This window comes from Rousettus aegyptiacus, unplaced genomic scaffold (assembly GCF_014176215.1).
Source record: "Rousettus aegyptiacus isolate mRouAeg1 unplaced genomic scaffold, mRouAeg1.p scaffold_m13_p_9, whole genome shotgun sequence".
NCBI classification, from domain to species: Eukaryota; Metazoa; Chordata; class Mammalia; order Chiroptera; family Pteropodidae; genus Rousettus; species Rousettus aegyptiacus.
This window is the reverse complement of record NW_023416312.1, coordinates 14,433,181-14,451,082: the sequence shown is the minus strand read 5'-3', so window position 1 is coordinate 14,451,082 and position 17,902 is coordinate 14,433,181. Positions and strand designations below refer to the sequence as shown.

Here is a 17,902-nt window from a genome sequence, read left to right as displayed (position 1 = left end):
AAGAATAAGGGCTCAAAAAAAAGTAGAATATATAACTATCCAGCCAGAAAAGAGATGAAAAATACAGAAAACATGAGTGTTGATGCAGAAGAAGGCATTAGAAGGAAAGAATGGCATTATAAATAAATTAAAGCGCAAAGTGAATAAAATTAGGTCAGTAATTAGGGGAAATTCGAAGAACAAAATTAGACACGAGACGCAAACAAAGTTTAAGTAGAATAAGAACTTTACAAAAAAAAATACTGAGATTTAATATTACAAAGTACTCTATCATATTAAGATCCTCCTACTGTGAATAAATGTGTTCATTAAATTCTTTTCAAACATGTATAAAGCATTGTTCTTCACACATGTGTATTGCAGTCTATCAGGTATAACAACTGTTTAAGAAAATTATAATTTATTGAGAACATTTACTAGTAAAATTTTTGCATAACAGGAAAAAAGTCATATTCTGTCTGTCAGACTTTATCTCTTCTAATCCTGGCTCAAAATAATTTTCTAGAAAAGCTGGTTACGAAAGAAGATATCACAATTAAATAATTAGAGATATACCACTTATCAAAATATCTCGATTCCTTAAACTACTTGTTGTATATCTATTGTCCATGAACTGCACCTTTTCAACCTATTCTATGACTTGTAGATACCTATTTATCACTTGTAAAGAGTTTCATAAGTTTACTACTCACTGGTTAAAAAAGAACTTCCTTTCATTTTGTCCTCAGTGTAATTCTTTCAAGCCCCAGGGAGTGTTTCTTAGTTCTAGTATTCTGACTTTCATAATAAGAATGTGTTGACCCTACTCATACAATTTTTGATTTTACAAGCTTTGATCATATCTTCTCTTAGGCCTCATTTTTTAAAGAAGGTGTTATTTTTTTTTAAGTTTGTCCTAGTATGGAAGTTTCTTCCCCAACATATTCAGTCCACTTTATTATTTAGATTATTCCTAACTCTAGTTTTCCTTTCAGTTACAGATGTAGAAATGCAGTGGTTTTATGTAAGCAGTATGTTTTCTAGATTATTTCTAATATATTTCATATCAAGAATCCTGTACCTCCACTATTATTAGTCTGCTCTAAACACCATCCTTATGCTGATGACTCTCAAATTTATATTTCCAAACTAAACTGCCCTCCTGAACTCCAATCTTGTATAACTGACTTAACATCTACATGTAAAAAACTATTAAGTTTCTTAAACTTCACACATCTTAAAAGGGGGGAAAAATCTTTGACTCCCCTCCTTCTACAATCTGCTCATCCCCTGCCTTTTTCCATATCAGTAAGTAGCACCATGAACCAATAAGTAACTCAAGCTCAAAACCTAGGAATCTTCCTTGATTATTTTTTTACCCCACATATTTCAGGCAATGCTATAGATCAGTGGTCCCAAACTTTTTCATGCCATGACACAAAGAAGTAAACTAAGGAGGCTGCTCAAGGCTGGAGGTAACCTACCTGGGACTTCGGGTTGGTCCAGGTCCCACCTAGCCACCCTTAAGACTGGAGATGATCGATATCATGGTACCCCATTAACATGTTTGTTGCCACTAGCTGAGAAACTCTTGTATATACAAAACACTTTACATACAAAACACATACTAAATTTAACCCCCATCTTCATCACAACCGCTCTTATAATCCAGTTCAAACAGCTCAGGAAGGTGAGGTTAGTGGGGAACTCCAAACATTAGTGCCAAGTGATTTCTTGATGTGCCTGGGTGGCCCCCACCCTCCTTCAGGAATTTGGTACTTGGAGCGCTGATCTTTACTGTGAAATATCTAGGCTTAATTTTCTGGCACTCCTAGCAATGCTGTGAGCCATCTAATTGACTTTTATTAAGTTGCCTTTTGCTTAAACTAACTAGAGTTATTTTCTAATACAAAAGTCTCAGCTAAACCGTAACTTATCCAAAAGGTCTTTCCTTACCACCCAAACCAAAGTATAAACTCAAGTCAATCCAATCCAAAGCATGGTTTCTTTTCTTATAGCACTGATCGGTATCTCATGTTTTCTGATTTATTTATTTGCTCACTGACTCTCTCCAACTAGCTTCACATTAAGATTTTTTTTTCCTGTTGTGTTCATCATTTCATTCGCAGGGCCTAGAAGAGTGCCTATGAATCCTTATTAAATGAATTTATAGTAATTGTTATTACCATTTTAGCACAGAAACACATGAGTCTACCTGTTTTAAATAGGACCCAGTATCATAAGCTGCATAAGCATCAGAGTAGCTTAGTGGTTAAGAGCATAGACTCCGATGTGAATATTCTTGGGGTCATATACTGCTTATACAATTTACTATCTGTGTGACCTCGAGGAAGTTACCAAAAATCTCTGAGCCTTAATTTCTACATCTTATAGGACTGTCATGCACATTAAATTAGTTAATCTAGGTAAAGTTCTTAATTAGAGCCTGGAACATTAAACATAGGTAGCTTCTTTTTTTTCCCAATGGGCAGCACAGAGACTATTAACTACTACTGAATTCACTCCTGTCTGTCACAGGTATAGAAGACAATGTAAACTCATTTCACCTTTCAGGAATTTATAGTATAAAGATAAGATATGCACTTTGAAAGGAAACCTGAAATGAGTGAATAAATAAATGACAAAAAGACAGATAGAAAAGGGGAGGAGGTTGATAAGAATCTAAAAAAATGGTTGATATCTAAAAATAGTTTGTGTTGAAAGTAATCAAGTTTTCCTTTGCAATTGCAAAAAAACAGACACCTAGGAATAAACTTAACAAAGCACGTGAACCTATAAACTGAAAACTACAAGACGTTATTAAAATAAATTGAAAAAGACACAAAGATATGGAAAGATATTCCATATTCATGGTTGGAAGAATCAACGTAGTTAAAATGGCCTTATTGCCCAAAGCAATATACAGATTTAATGTAATCCCCATTACAATTTCATTTTTTAAACCAATAGAACAAAAAAAATCATCAGATTTGTATGGAACCATAAAATAGCCCAAATAGTCAAAGCAATCCTGATAAAAAAGAACAAAGCCATAGGTATCACACTCCCTGACTTCAAATTATACCACAAAGTGACAATAATCAAAACAACATGGCGTTGGCAGAAAAGTAGACACACAGACCAATGGAACAGATTTCAGAGCCCAGAAATTAAACCACATATAGAAAAGCAATTACTTTTCAACGAAGGAGCCAAAAGTATACAACGGAGAAAAAAAAAAAGCTGCTTTGATAAATGGTGCTGGGAAAACTGGAAAGTTACATGCAAAAGAATAAAACTAGACTGCTATTTGGCATTATACACAAAAATTAATTCAAAATGAATCAAAGGCCTAAATATATGACCCAAAACAATAAAATACATAGAAGAAAACATAGGTATTAAACTTATAGACCTTGGTTCTAGAGATTTTTATGAATTTGACCTCAAAGGCAAGGGAAGTAAAAACAAAAATAAATGAATGGGACTATATGAACTAAAAAGATTCTGCATAGCAAAAGAAACCATCAACAAGACAAAGAGGCAATCACCCAAAGAAGATATTTGCAAACAATGCCTCAGATAAGGGCCTAATATCCAAATATGCAAAGAACTCATAGAACTTAACAATAAAAAAACAATCCGATTAAAAAATGAAGAGAGGACCTGAACAGACACTTTTCCCAAGAAGACTTATAAATGGCCAACAAAAATATGAAAAGGTGCTCAACATCGCTAGCTATTAGGGAAATGCAAATCTAAACTGCAATGAGATACCATCTCACACCTGTTAGAATAGCTATAATCAACAGAACAAGTAATAACAAGAGTTGGAGTGGTTGTGGGGAAAAAGCAACCCTCATACACTGCTGGTGGGAATGTAAATTGGTGCAGCCACTATGGAATAGAGTATGGAGGTTCCTCAAAAAATTAAGAATAACCATATGACACAGCAATTTCTCTTTTGAGTTTGAAAACATTTATTCGTAAAGACATATGTGCCCCTATGTCCATTGCATTATTCATGGTGCCCAAGATATGGAAATGACCAAAGTGTCCTTTCCTAAATGACTGAATAAATAAGATGTGTTACATATATACAATGGAATACTGAGCCATAAGAAAAGATGACATATTGCCATTTGCGACAACATAGATGATTCTAGAGATTATCATGCTAAGCAAAATGTCAGAAAAAGTCAAGAGCCACAATTTAACTCATACATGGGATATAAAACTGAAAGCAATATACAAAATCTCATAGACATAGACTATTTTAGTGGCTACCAGAGGGAAAGGGGGGTGAGTGGGAGGTAGATAAGAGTAAAGGAGGTCAAATATATAGTGAAAAAAGATTTGACTTTGGATGGTGAACACACAATGCAATACAGAGATGATGTATTAGTTATTGAATTGTACACTTGAAACCTGTATAATTTTATCAACTAATGTCACTTCAAAGGAGTTAATAATTTTTTTAAAAAGTTTTCATTTATTGAAAAATGACAGGAAATATGAGACTTGAAGAATTGATAAGATTCATAAAATTATAAAGCAAGATATTGTAGTTAACCATGAGAGCAAATAAATAGGTGTAGGGATTTCAGAAAAGTAGATAAATAAGATAAAATAAAAGGTTTGAGCAGGAAAAGAATCAGAGACAGAAAAGACTAAAAAACTGCTGGAGTATCTAGAATCCCAAAATAAATTGTGTTTGTATATTATTCCATCAGTGATATGACACTGAAATTTGTAAAATGAGGCAAGAGTGGGTGGTAGAGGTACAGTTGGAACATTTCTCTAACCCAGGCACTATGCCAATCACAGACTTGTTCATTCTCAACTCAACTGCAGGAGACAGATTCCATTATTCACAGATAAGTAAACTAAAGTTCAATAACTAAGTCACTTGTTTTAGGTCTTGCAATTGGTAAGAAATAGGGCTTAGCTTTATGCTGACATCTGTATGGGCATTGCAGACACAAATGTTTTCTGCAATATTGTGAAAATGATACTTTTTAAAATCATTTTAAAGATTATGTGCTTAGTGATTTGAAAAGGAGAAATCCACAACAATGAAGGTAAGAAGGATACCATTGTAGGATTTAAAAATTGTTGCCTACCATCTTCTCACAAGCATAGCTTTGCATTTTGCAAAATCTTATTTTCAGATCATGTCCAAATGAGGTATTCTGCCAGTCTATGTAGAGAACTGAAATGTTCCATTACTATTCTCCAACCTAACTATTCACACACACCAATTTCATTTCAATCTGAATATTCTAATCAGATAGTCTCAGAGTACCCCCATTTTGGAAACAAAGAATACAAATCCCCCATGTAAGAAGGAAAAATAGGAATTCAAAACTATGAGTCTCTCGAGAAGAAAGAATCAGCTTTAACTAAAGAGAGACTATAAAACAGCCACCTGGACCAAAAATTCTTTGTTTATTCAAGAACTGTGTCACGAAATTATTTTTCTTTGTGCTGACAGGAAAGCTAAAGCATACAGAATACTTATAAAGCAGAGCAAAAAAGAAAGAACCTATTTGCTAAGTTGAAGTGAAGAACTCAAGTAAGATTAGGTTTGACTGCATTCTACTTTGTATCACAAATTACATATCTTCATTTTGCTTTCCACCATTCAACAAAATGAGACAGGGAATCTCTTGGCAAATTGTTTTACTAGAGTCTACTTACCCATCAAAAATATTTGCATAGACTTCAAAGTTTGTGAAGTATGTTTAGATAATTACTTGTAGGCATAAAATATGATTTCTTCCCAGAGAGATCTTCTGTAGCCACTCCAAGGAATTGCAACAATCAACAATCCTACCCAGATACGCTTTTATTACTCTCTTTACTTCTTTTATAATTATTATTATTTTTTGAACATAGCACTGATCATCCACTAATCTACTACATACTTACTTCTTTAAGTAAGATCCATGAGGTCAGGGCTTTGTTTTGTTCTCTGCTTTATCCCCAAAAGAGTGCCTGGCCCACAATAGGTACTTAAGAAAAATATTAGTCAAAAAAGTAAAATAATGTTAACATGGACTACATTTCTGAAACTGAGGTTTGGGGGCCAAATTTTTATGTCTTCTAAGACATTCTGGATCCCATAATCTAGTTTTTGATGATGTTCTAAGATTTTATAAGTTTGGGTATTTGGAAGAGTTAAATATCTAGAAACATATAATAGAAATAAGTAATAATTTCCTGGCTCTAAAATGTTATTCGCAGTACTGTTTACTTCTACTTTCTCAATTACTAAATACATTTTTTTCCTTTCCTTTTTCTTTTCCTTTTACTTGGCCTACATGCCTCTTTCCTTCCTTCTTTCCTTTGCATTTTGGCTTAAAAAATTCTTACTCTTCCATTTGATTGTGAACTATATGAAAACTGGGACATAGTCTGCCTCATTCAATATATATAATCAGTGACTAGCAGAACACCTGGTATACAGGAGGCATTATGTATATTTTTAAATTAGCTGTTTTGTAATGAAGGAGTTGTACATCCAAGTGTCACTATTACATATTTGTTTGATCTCTAAGAACAAAAAAAAAATTCTCAAGAAGAAATCACATATCTTATCTAAAAATCTCTATTTTAAAACAAAATGTTAAAGTTAAAAAAATATTGTGATACAATCCTTCCTGTGAATAATCAGTTGAATTCATGCATTATTACTCTTTAACTTTTTTGCTCTCTTAATACTGAGATGAAAAGACATCAGAAAAACCCAGGGCTCAGCGACCCCTCCATATCACATCTATTTCTCTAAACACCCCGGTCTCTTTTATTAAATGTTTCATAAAACTCATTCTTCATACTATTCCAAGAAGTAAATGGGATGGAAGAATCCATGACACTGTTAAAAGAAGAATTAAGAAAATTCTCTGATGATTGTATATTACAAGGTAACATCCATGCAAAACTCATTCCCAAAGGGAAATGTATTGAAAAAATAATATATTCAAAATTTTCTCTCTAATCTAGGAAACAAAATATAACCTGACCTCAGCGAGTGTTGACATGTCAAGCATGTTTTGTCTTTTCTTCCTCCAGAGAATGTCTGCACTCCTGGGATACTGAATAGTGATGGTCATTAAGGACAAAGGGGAAAGTTAAAGGTCCACCATTAGTACAGACTTTATTTAGTTTCGTAAGTTTGGGACATAAACTAAGCCATTTTAATGTTTAATGTTCATGTGTTCCATGCACTTGTAGGAAATGAACTATGTAAATTAAGAGATAAGTAGAAGAGCGTGAGGAGACAAACTTTTTCATGAATCTCCTCTATAAGCCACCATTTAAATGAACAAGGATTATATACATTCTAATTGGCCATCACTTCCTTCCAGTTTGATCATTTGATTCAGCAAATGAATTAATGTTTTCTTGTCTTATAATGCCTTAAATTTCTTTTAAAAGCATAAAATGGCATATTAGTCTATGGATAACCAATGGTTAATATTCATTGAATACATAAAAAAAATACTTGATAATCCACATCACTTACCCATACAGAAGAAGACATGAAATGTCTTTAAATCATTAATTCTACAAAATTCCTTTTGGGATAGTTTCTTATTATGTATTATATTTTGTTTGTGAGACTGTTTAGTTCAGTTTGTTTTGTCTCTTAAGGCAATTTACTCACAAAGACTCTGAGGAATCTGCCTGAAAAATTATGTCTAAGTAAAAATACTCTGACAAATAGATTGAAGTATGAATACTTACACTGTTTTGCCAGAAATGATGATAATTATGATTTTTGCCCTTCAAGACTTAGCAAGCTAGTTCAGGAGAATTTATCCATATGAAACAATGAGACTTAATATAAAATATAAAAAGGATGGCTAAATTGTATAGTAGAAGACATAAGTGTTACACCAGTTCTGAGGAACTGAAAATCACTGTGGCAAGAATGGAGAAGGAATACTTTATAGGTGGTGCAGAGCTTGATGGAGAGGCAATATTAATGAGATTAAGAGAAGCCATTCCAGATAAGGAGAACAGCACTCAATGCTCAGTAAATTTCATGTTGAGCTATGCCTATTAAACTAGCAAATGAAAGTAGTAGATGATGTTCACTATTATAGCATGTCTATTCTTGCATAGTGTCTGCATTTATGGAAATCCCTCTTCCACATATTTGTAGGAGAGAAGAAAAACCAACAGAATACTCATTTACTCAGTCATCCAACATATATTTATTACATGCCTACCAGATGACAGATACTAATCTAACCAGTAAATTTAAAATGTTCTCTTCCCTTATGGAGCTTACTTCTCCCTCTAGTGGGAGAAGACAGATAAAAAATATATAATAAGTAAACTGCATATGATGATGAAAGACATATTAAACCCTAAAGCAGAGTAGGGGAAATTGGAAGTGCCAGAGGTAAGAGTGGAGGGCTGAAGGGTTACAGCTTAAAACTAGAGGGTGAACCACATCAAAAAGAGGATATTTGAACAGAGACCTGAAGAAGGTAAAGGGATTATAGAAAGTATATGGGAAAAATCGTTTTAAGCAGAGGGAACGGTTAAGTGCAAAACGTGGGAATGTGCCCAGTATGTTTTAGGAATAGTAAGGAGGCATCATGGCTATAGTAGCACAAATGATGAAGAAAGTAGTATGAGATAACATACGAAAAACAATTGTGTGGGGAGGCAGTTCATACAAGGCCACATAAGCTATTATAAAGACTTTGGCTTTTACTCTGAGTACATCAGGAACCCACTGTAGGATTTCAAGGAGAGGACTGACATAATTTTACTGACATTTGGCTTCTGTGTTGAGAATAGATCAGAAGGATAGAAGAATAGAAGTGAGCACACCATATATCACTATAGTAATCCAGGAGAGAAATGACAGTGGTTTAGAGTGGGGTGAAAACAGTGGAGGTAGTAAGTAGTAGTCACCATCTGGATCTACTGTGACAGTCAAGCCAGAATAAGAGGACTGCTCGATGTGGAGCATGGCTGAATGAGAGGAATGAAGGATGAGTCTGCATTTGTCCTAAGTAACTGGGTGAAACCAACTTTGAAGAGGATACCAGCTGTACAGCTTCTGGACATTTTAAATTTCAAGTGTCTATTAGTCCTCCAAGTGAGAATACTATGAAATTAGATGTATGAGCCTGGAATTTGGCAGAGGTGGAAACGGAGATATCAATTATCCATATGTCAGCAATAATACAAAATTTAAAACCATAGTTCTGGGTGAAATGAGGAAGTGAGTTGAGAAGAGGACCAAGGAGTGAGTCTGGCTTCTTCCATCATTAAGAAAACTACAAGAAGAGACAAAATCAGCAAAGAATACTGAAAAGGAGCAGCCAATGAGTTTGGAAAGAAACCATGGTTTCTGAAAGACAAGTGAGGACAACATATCAAAGAAGTGGGTAATCAACTGTTGCCAATAGGCCAAGGTAAAATAAAAGCTAAGAACTGGATTGGATTTAGCAATGTGAATCACTGTAGTCGATGGCAAGAACAGTTTAGTTTGTATGTTGTTCTGCAAAACAGATTGGATTAGGTTAAAGAAAAGGGGAGTAGAGCAAACATAGGCAACTCCTGTTTTACTTCAAAGGAGAGAAAAGAAGTAGAAGGAACTGAGGGATGGTATGCAAAAATATTATTAAGATCATTACTAAGATTAGAATTGAATTATTAATATTACTATTATTAGGAGTATTGCTAGTAAACAAAAACATTGTTAGGAATGCTAATAATAAATATTTAATAAGTAGTTTCTCTATTTCTGGTATTGTCCTAAGCATATATGTGTATATGTGAGTATGTATATGCATGTGTGTGTATAATAACTTATTACAACCACTTTATGTTAGCCCATTTTATAGGTAAGGGCAGTATGATATGCGTGGTTAGGCCCACTGTCCTCTCACAGGTAGAAAATGGCTGAGCCAGGATTCAGTCCAACTGATTTGGTTCCAGAATTTATGTGTTCAAAACTATACCATCCTGCTGCTGTACCACGAAACAAAGAACACAAATGAAGTGTCAGAAAGGACATTTCAACTACTGGAGATATCAAATTATTCTAATTGCCTGAATTAATAAAATGGGTGTTTATAAAACCATTTTGATATACATTATACTCATCTATCAACATTTTTCCCAATTAGAAAAAACAATGCGGCTCACTACCAGCATTCATTTAACATCACACGTAGGAATGCTACATTCTCTAGGATTTTACATTTTCAGTGATTGAACTACTAAAAACAGAATGCTATAAACAGAACGATGTCGTTTTTTTTTCCAAAGACTGTTGATACACTAGAGTGATGCAAAAATAATTATAAAAGCGAGATATTTCATAGCAAACTTTGGGAGTAAGGTTAGGACTGTAATCTGCGAGTTATCTGAGGGTAAGCATTCCAGCCACAAGCACAGCTGGTGAGTATTCTCAGGGCAAACGGGAAATGGGTTGAAAAGTCCTCTAAGAAATATGCAAAGGAGTTCACACAGTATAAAAGGTTAACTTGAGCCTCTTTATTATATCTTTACAAGAAGTAAAATTCTGTCCCTTTCATAATATTCATAGATTTAGAATATTCTTCCCAAAGTAGTCTAAATGAGGTTGTACTACACACAAAGCAACACAAATTAATATTTGATATATGAAGAACTCTCCTAAAAATAAAACTTGGTTTAAAGAAAAAAAAAACCCTCTAAAGAGAAAATGTTCTTACACATGACTACTTAATTTAATGATCTTCTCATAATTTGGTATAATTACAATTTCTTGTTTATTCAGAACAAATTTCAGTCAGACAAACATAGCCTACTCTTGGGCCTCCTGAGCTTTTTCCCCTCTACTCCAAAGTCTGGCTATTGAAAAGATCTTTTTCTAAGTAGGTCATCCTCTGCCTTAAACCTCTTAACCAGCCTAGCCTTTTTTCCTGCCTCAGACTGCAGCTCCTTATGATTATCTTCAGGGCCCTCATCCCTCCCTGTAGCATTGCTTTGATTCTTGCCCCAGTTTTCCGGGTTTAACTTCTAAATAGCGCCTTTATCACCTTCCTCCACTCTGGTCTCATGCTGCCCCTGTGCCTCATTCAACAATTTTCTTTGACATCTTTCTTGAAAAGTTCTATTTTCTTTGACATGTTTCTTGAAAAATCTTTTTATTACAAGAGTTGTCTGGGGTTAGGAGGTAGGGGGAAGAGGAGGGGAAAAATATAGGCAGCGGACATTTGGAAGGACAAAGGCTCTGTAGTATTCTCAGTTCTGTAACTCCCCACTTAGCAACTACCTCACACTCTCTTGATCTAGGACTTCACCTGTCTCTTCCTCAGCTGGCAACTCTTCACACACTGATATGACATGAATATGCCATCACTTTGGCTTTTCTCACCATTCAGCTTCATCACATCATCTCAATTTTTAACCCATCGTTCAGAGTATTAGAAGCTCTTCGAAGGAGAAGAAATGTTAACAGCATAATAGAAGTGCCTTTCTCCTTTTCTTCCCCTCCAGATTTTACCATCAAAGGAAGAAGTTAACATGGCAACAAAAGCAGACTTCACTGATGGCAGAGAAAATGGAGAAATACTAGCTACTAGTCAGTCCTTGTCTTTTTAATACTGTCACTTGATTTTCTACAACCAGGCCTACCAACGTGGTTAAGAATATTTCAAAGCATAAAGTATAAACAGTTGTATGCTTCCTCTAGGAGGTTTTCCTGTTTTTAATTATGAAACAAAAAAACTAAAATTAAATGGAGGACAAAAGAATGTGACAAATATTCTTTTAAAAGAGTATATCTGACACAGTAATTATATACAATTAAACGCTTTAAAGTTGGTGATCCTATTTTGAGACCTCTTAATATGGGGATATCATTACTACATCAGCCACCTACTAGTTTATCACTAATACACCAATTAATCTTTCTAGTGAGCATTCTTACATCTGAGTCACTTCCTTTTTGTTGTCATTTTGCCAACCCTTAAATTGATCTCTGTGGCCCTAAGATCAATTATACTTAAACCAATGTGTAAAGCCCAGCACGTTCATTAATTAGAGTCAAATTTACACTTCTGTAATTGAGACTAATTATTTGTTTGGTTTAAGTAAGTCGTTAGGCATTCATTAAAGCCATCGGTCTTAGGCATTGAATGAACATGGTTTCAAAGTCTATATATACACATATACGCTAAAACATCAGGCCTGAGATTTCACAGAAAGGAAATGTCTCCGAATCGAAATCTATAAATAAATCTTAGGATCTTACTCAAGTTAATGCATGGATGTAAAAAAAAATGAAAATTATGGCATGACTTAACATTTCCTTAACATAAACATCACACCTCACAGTTCAACACATATAATCCATTATCCAAGAAATTGGAAAATATCATTAGTTTTTTCTTTGTTCATTTTACTTATATGGTAGTTTTGTCAACAAGACATACCTCTCAAATAAATATATTTAGTCTATGTGAGATAATATTGTAGAAAATATAGCCAAAAATCTATTTAAATAGTCACTATTCTGAAGTACTTCTTTGAACATATAACAGTTACATGCCCAGTAATGAAAAGGGAAAGAAATTATAATTTAAAAATAAAAAGGTTTAGAGCACTTCCTAACTATACACAATGCTGTATATGTAAGAGACACCTATGTTCAAGAACTGAAACTTCCGGTCATCTAAATTATTGAGGCCAATATGTGCTGATTAAGTAAGGCAGAGGAATTTCCGATGATAAAAATTGTCATTATTATGCTGCAATCTTAAAGTTCTCAAATGGATGAGCTTTCCAAAACAGCAGTGTTTTACTAGCTTTACATATGCAACAAATATAAAGACAATTTTTAAAAATCATAATTGGAAAAAAATAGGAAAATCACTTAATAGAAGCTATCATGAAACAATTTCAAGTCATGACTGTGTAGTTTTTTTTTAAGAGAAATATTAAATTAAATGAAATAATGCCTATGAATAAAAGTCTGCCACTGGATCTGACCTGTATTGAAGTACCACACTAAAGCATATATATTTAAAATTAATCTATTTTTAAATGAGTAAGATTTTATTCTCACAGAAATACAGGTCTTTATTTTAAATTTAACTTTTCCACTTTTCTTTTCAAAATATATTTTTTTAAATTATATTCCATAAACTTTTAGACTAAATTTACTCGACAACCGTTGAAAATATAAAGTGCTAAGATGGTCTACTACTGCAGTCAGTAGTTGACTTTCACGTTTGACTTTCAAACCCATCCTCTTGCACATTATGTAATCTCAACTTAAAACGACCATTCATGTGCCAAATTTAGACTTTCATATATCAGCTGAAGAACAAATATTTCAAACCATGGCTTGCAAGCCCTACTTACGCACAAATAACTCCGCTGCTAGTGTTGCCATTTTTATTTGAAAAGTGATGCTTTCCAATTACTTGAATGTCTTATCTCAGTGGTTTGCAAACTGTGACCTACTGAACACTGGAATTGCCTCTTGGAATGGAGAGAGAACTGAGTTAGAGGCTTCCAAACCATATTTTAACTAGATTATATCCCCCTCTTATCTGTGAAACTTACTGTGATCTGGTAAAGGCTTTCTCTGAAGAAATGATTCCACTGCCTATAAAAAAGAAAGAAAGAAAAAAAGAAATAAAAGAAAGGGGAAGAGGAAAAGAAGAAAGGAAAGAAGAGAGGAAGCAGGAAGAAAAGAGGGAAGACAGGGAAAGAGGAAGAGAGGAAAGAAGGTAAGAGGGGAAGAAAGGGTTCACAGGGAAGTCACTAATTTGTGTGTTTTCCTCATTCTTTTATAAAGTTAATAAGAAAATGGAAAGTGTACCAGTAACAAGATGCATGTCTTATAAACTTGCTATAATTCATTCACTGATTAATTTAGCTATTATTGATTAAACTCTATAAGGTGCCAGGCACTGTGCTACACCCAGATTAAATAATTAGGCCTGTCATATCCTTGTTCTTTACAAGGCAGTCATATATCCAATATCAAAATCAGATATCAGCTATCAAAGTTGGAGAGTTTCTTTACCCTCCAGCAGGCTTTTGAAAGCAGCATTGACTAATGGAGGACTTAAACATACCTTTGTTAGGGCCATTTGAACCTAGGACAAATCTATAATAAGCTAGAGATTACTGATGCAAAACGAAAAAAATAGTAACAAAAACTCTTGTTACCTTCTGCTTACTTTTATCCACACTACTTCCCTCTTCAATCATCCTTTCTTCTGATCTTCTATATTGTTTTTACTCTCACCTATTATATAAAAAGTTTCCCTTTGCCTATCTCCCTGGCTAGCATGAAAGCTCCTCAAGAGAAGGGGACTACATTTAATTCATATGTGCATGCCACACTGTGCATCACATTTTTAGAGGTCAATAAATATTTGAAAGACATACAAGTAAACATGAGTTTACAGCAATCCAAGTCTTAGAAGGGGATGTGGCAAAGAGGCAAAATAAAATCTATAAAATAGAGTCAAGGTAGCTTCGAAAACTCCAATTCCTTCCCAAGAAATTCTGTTGAAGGATTAATATTCCCGAGGAAAGCAATTCTCTGTCTGCTGAGTAAGAAGGCTTCTACCACCATGCCCAACAAACACTCCACTCAAGAAGGATATCAACTGATCAAAGAATGTGATTTTAAACAAGGTCATGGATATGGAAGGGTCAGATAAGAGAGAATTGATTAAAGTTCATCGCATGTCCTTAACGAAGGAAGATTTGGAGAAAGAAGCTATTCTACTCTGTGGTGGACACAATAGTGAGCAGTCCAAATCTCCCTTCACTAAGGACTTGAGGCCTCGGCAGCCTGGAGCACTGTCAGCACCAGCTCCAGCTGTCAGCTCCTGCAGAGTTTACCTCAGCTTCGGAGAGCTGCCTCCTGAGGGTGGTCTGTATCCAATAACTGATCAATCCAGAATACAAAGGACTGGTCATCTTGCCACCACACAGGAAAAACCTGAAGGGTCATTCTAGCTCTAGAGCCCCCTGTGGGGTTGGCAGAGGTAGTCTTAGGGCCTTTTAACCTATCTCATCATTTCCCTCTCTCCACTGCTGCTTTCTTCCCCTCCTTCCCATCAGTTTTGATCCCCAAAACACTGTCTAATGAGCATCCTAAATGATAAACTCCAACTTAGAGTTTGCTCCCTGGGGAACACAATCTATAATATATCCTTTATAAACACATATGTAGTTCTTATTACAAAGTATGGGTTCTAATATTATTCAGAAAATATTTTTTTTTCATCTTCAGAAAGACCCAGGTAAGCAATTCTTCATAAAGAGGCAATATTTCAATTCGTTTAAACTGCTATTATATGAGCACTGACTTATCCAAACCGACACCAGTATTAACATCGATAGGACCCTGCCAGTATGTACTCACTGATTATCAACCTTGCCTTCAGTACTTTTATACACAGGAACTTAAGCTTGGTGCATTTTTTTCTGAGTCCAGGGTTCAAGATGTTCAAAATTGTGCAGAAAGCTGGTCCCTCACTGCTCTGGTTTATCTGGTTATGCTGTACACAGAGCTTGTACACATCTGATAGGCCATCTGGTTCTTTATTCTGATTGGTCAGGTCAATCCATACCACCCGGAAAATATTCTGAATATTATTTCTGGTTATATGTTACCAAAACTTAAGAAGAAAAGCAGTATCACACTTAATAAAAGTGAAATGAATCACAAAACCTATCACATTCATTGTATTTATGATTTTAATGATCTTCGACATAACATTATGAAAGTTTCATTTTGAATTACTATTTCAAGGACCATTATAATATATCTTTACATGGATTTATTTTCATTCTTAGAATCTAACCTAGAAAATAAGGCATCTTCTAAAATTCAGATGAACTTAACTAGCTTTCCATTTTTAGGTAATTTTCTATTTCTTTAAGTGGGCAACCATATCTAAAATGTTTAAGTGTTTCCAATCTTCATTAATTATTAGATAAAACTTCTTTGAACTTGGCCATTTCCTTAGCATCTTGGCATTAGACATATTTCCTGGTTACACAGCATTTATTAAGTTCCATTTATCATTAATAATACATCATAAATCAATCCCTTTGGTTCCTAAATAATTTGGGTTGTTTCTATGCTTTCCTCTGAATGCTTTTATGCTACTCTATATTTCATAAGAGCATATATAACCTAATTAATGAACTCTTCAAACAGATCTACTATGTCCCCTTCATGCACTAAATCTGGAATCTTACCTAGAAAAGCTATTAAATTTGTACTCAACTGGCACTCCCTTGGCTATTGCATAATCATAATGGAACCAAATGGAACCAAACTTTTCCCAGTGGAAAAACTATACACACACACACTCACTCACATACATACATATATATGTATATATATATACACACACATATATACATACACACACGAATATATATATATATATGAAATTACAAAAATTGTATATTTCTGACATATAATAAATACAACCTCCTCAAAGAATTTTGGTCAGTCTGAGATACTATTTCCTAAATGCAAAATAAAAGTCAATCATTTTACACTTGCACAAATTAAAGTTTAGAAATGATATAATTATAGTCATTATAGTAGCATGCAAAACATTTCAGATGAGTAAATTAGAATAATAAGGTGGCTAGATTGGGCTGTAAAATTCTCTTTATGTCTAAAAATTAAAAAGACAATATGAAAACTTCCTCAATGCCTATTCAAGGATAAAGATTTTTAAAGTAGCAAATAACCAAATATTTATAATAACTATAATATCTACAAGGATATCAATATAATGCAGTATGGAAGGGCATTATTCCTGAAGACTGGAATGACTTTGCTACTTAATTTCTTATCATTTCATTTTCTTCATATATAAAATGGTTTATTCATTATGTGAATTAAACAGTATTCTGAAATAAGGCATTGACACAGGAAGGTTCCAATAAATACCCATTATTAACAATATTTTTGGAACAGATGTGGAGATACTGTATATTTTTCTACAAATATTACAGAATACTGATGCTAAGGCTCTTTCATAATCTCTTGGAATAAAACAGTCATAAAGTTTCCCTTTCATAAAAAATGTAATAATATTTCTTCTGAAGAAATAAGTTATTTTAGAAATGTCTTCATTGTAAACACAGTTTGAATTCTCTAAATGAGGAGCCTACATCTCTGAACCACAGATTGGTCTGTGGGTAGGTGAGCAATGGTTATCCGCAGAGAATAAATTCTTCTCCCTCTTTCTCTAAATAAAGGTATTGCCAGAAGGAATGTACAGGACTTCAGATATTAATTCTATAATATATACTTTGTTACTTCAGAATGGTTTAATAAATTATTGAAAGCATAATCTCTCTGCTTACTTTGAAAAGAAAGGCCCTTCAAACAGTAAAACAGAAATTGATTTGTGGACATTTCTACACATCATAGAATGATATTCAACAATAATAGTAGGGTGTTATCTGAATTTACCAAAATAGTTACTTCTGGTGTACCAGGGAATTTATCATCATAGTCTCATACATACTGTAATGAAGATAATTTTCTTTATTAAGGAATTGGAGGAAATAAAGAAAGAAGAAAGCTTATCGGTCCTATAGACAATTCAGAAAATAAAATTGAGGATATAAGTCTTTCAGTCACATTACAACTGTTTTCACAAGGAATTGAGGTATGTGTGTTTACAATTGGAACACTCTGTTTCTGAAATATATTTAAGTGAAGAAGCAGTACAGAACAGTGTTTAAGCATGTAGGCTATAGAACTCTGCGTCCAAATCGCACCTTGTCATTTGCCAATTCACAAGCTTGGGAAAATTGTTTATTTCCTCTACACCTCGGTTTGCTCATCTGTAAGTAACATTTACTTCACAGGAACATTATGAGGATGACGAGTTAATTAACATCT

At 34.0% G+C, this 17,902-nt stretch overlaps 1 protein-coding gene across 6 annotated transcripts in view; it reads right to left on the bottom strand.

The window, feature by feature from the left end:
• IL1RAPL1 (interleukin 1 receptor accessory protein like 1) overlaps positions 1–17,902 on the bottom strand; it is a 1,213,847-nt gene that overhangs the window by 1,082,618 nt on the left and 113,327 nt on the right. Inside the window, exon 2 of one of the 6 annotated variants that reach the window (XM_016159491.2) lies at positions 13,567–13,609. The exons of 4 other annotated variants lie outside the window; for them this stretch is intronic. The gene's annotated coding sequence lies outside the window, so the exon portion shown is untranslated. Of the gene's footprint in view, positions 1–13,566; positions 13,694–17,902 lie in introns of those variants that run through there. One more of the 6 variants, XM_036226768.1, reaches the window with a different exon arrangement.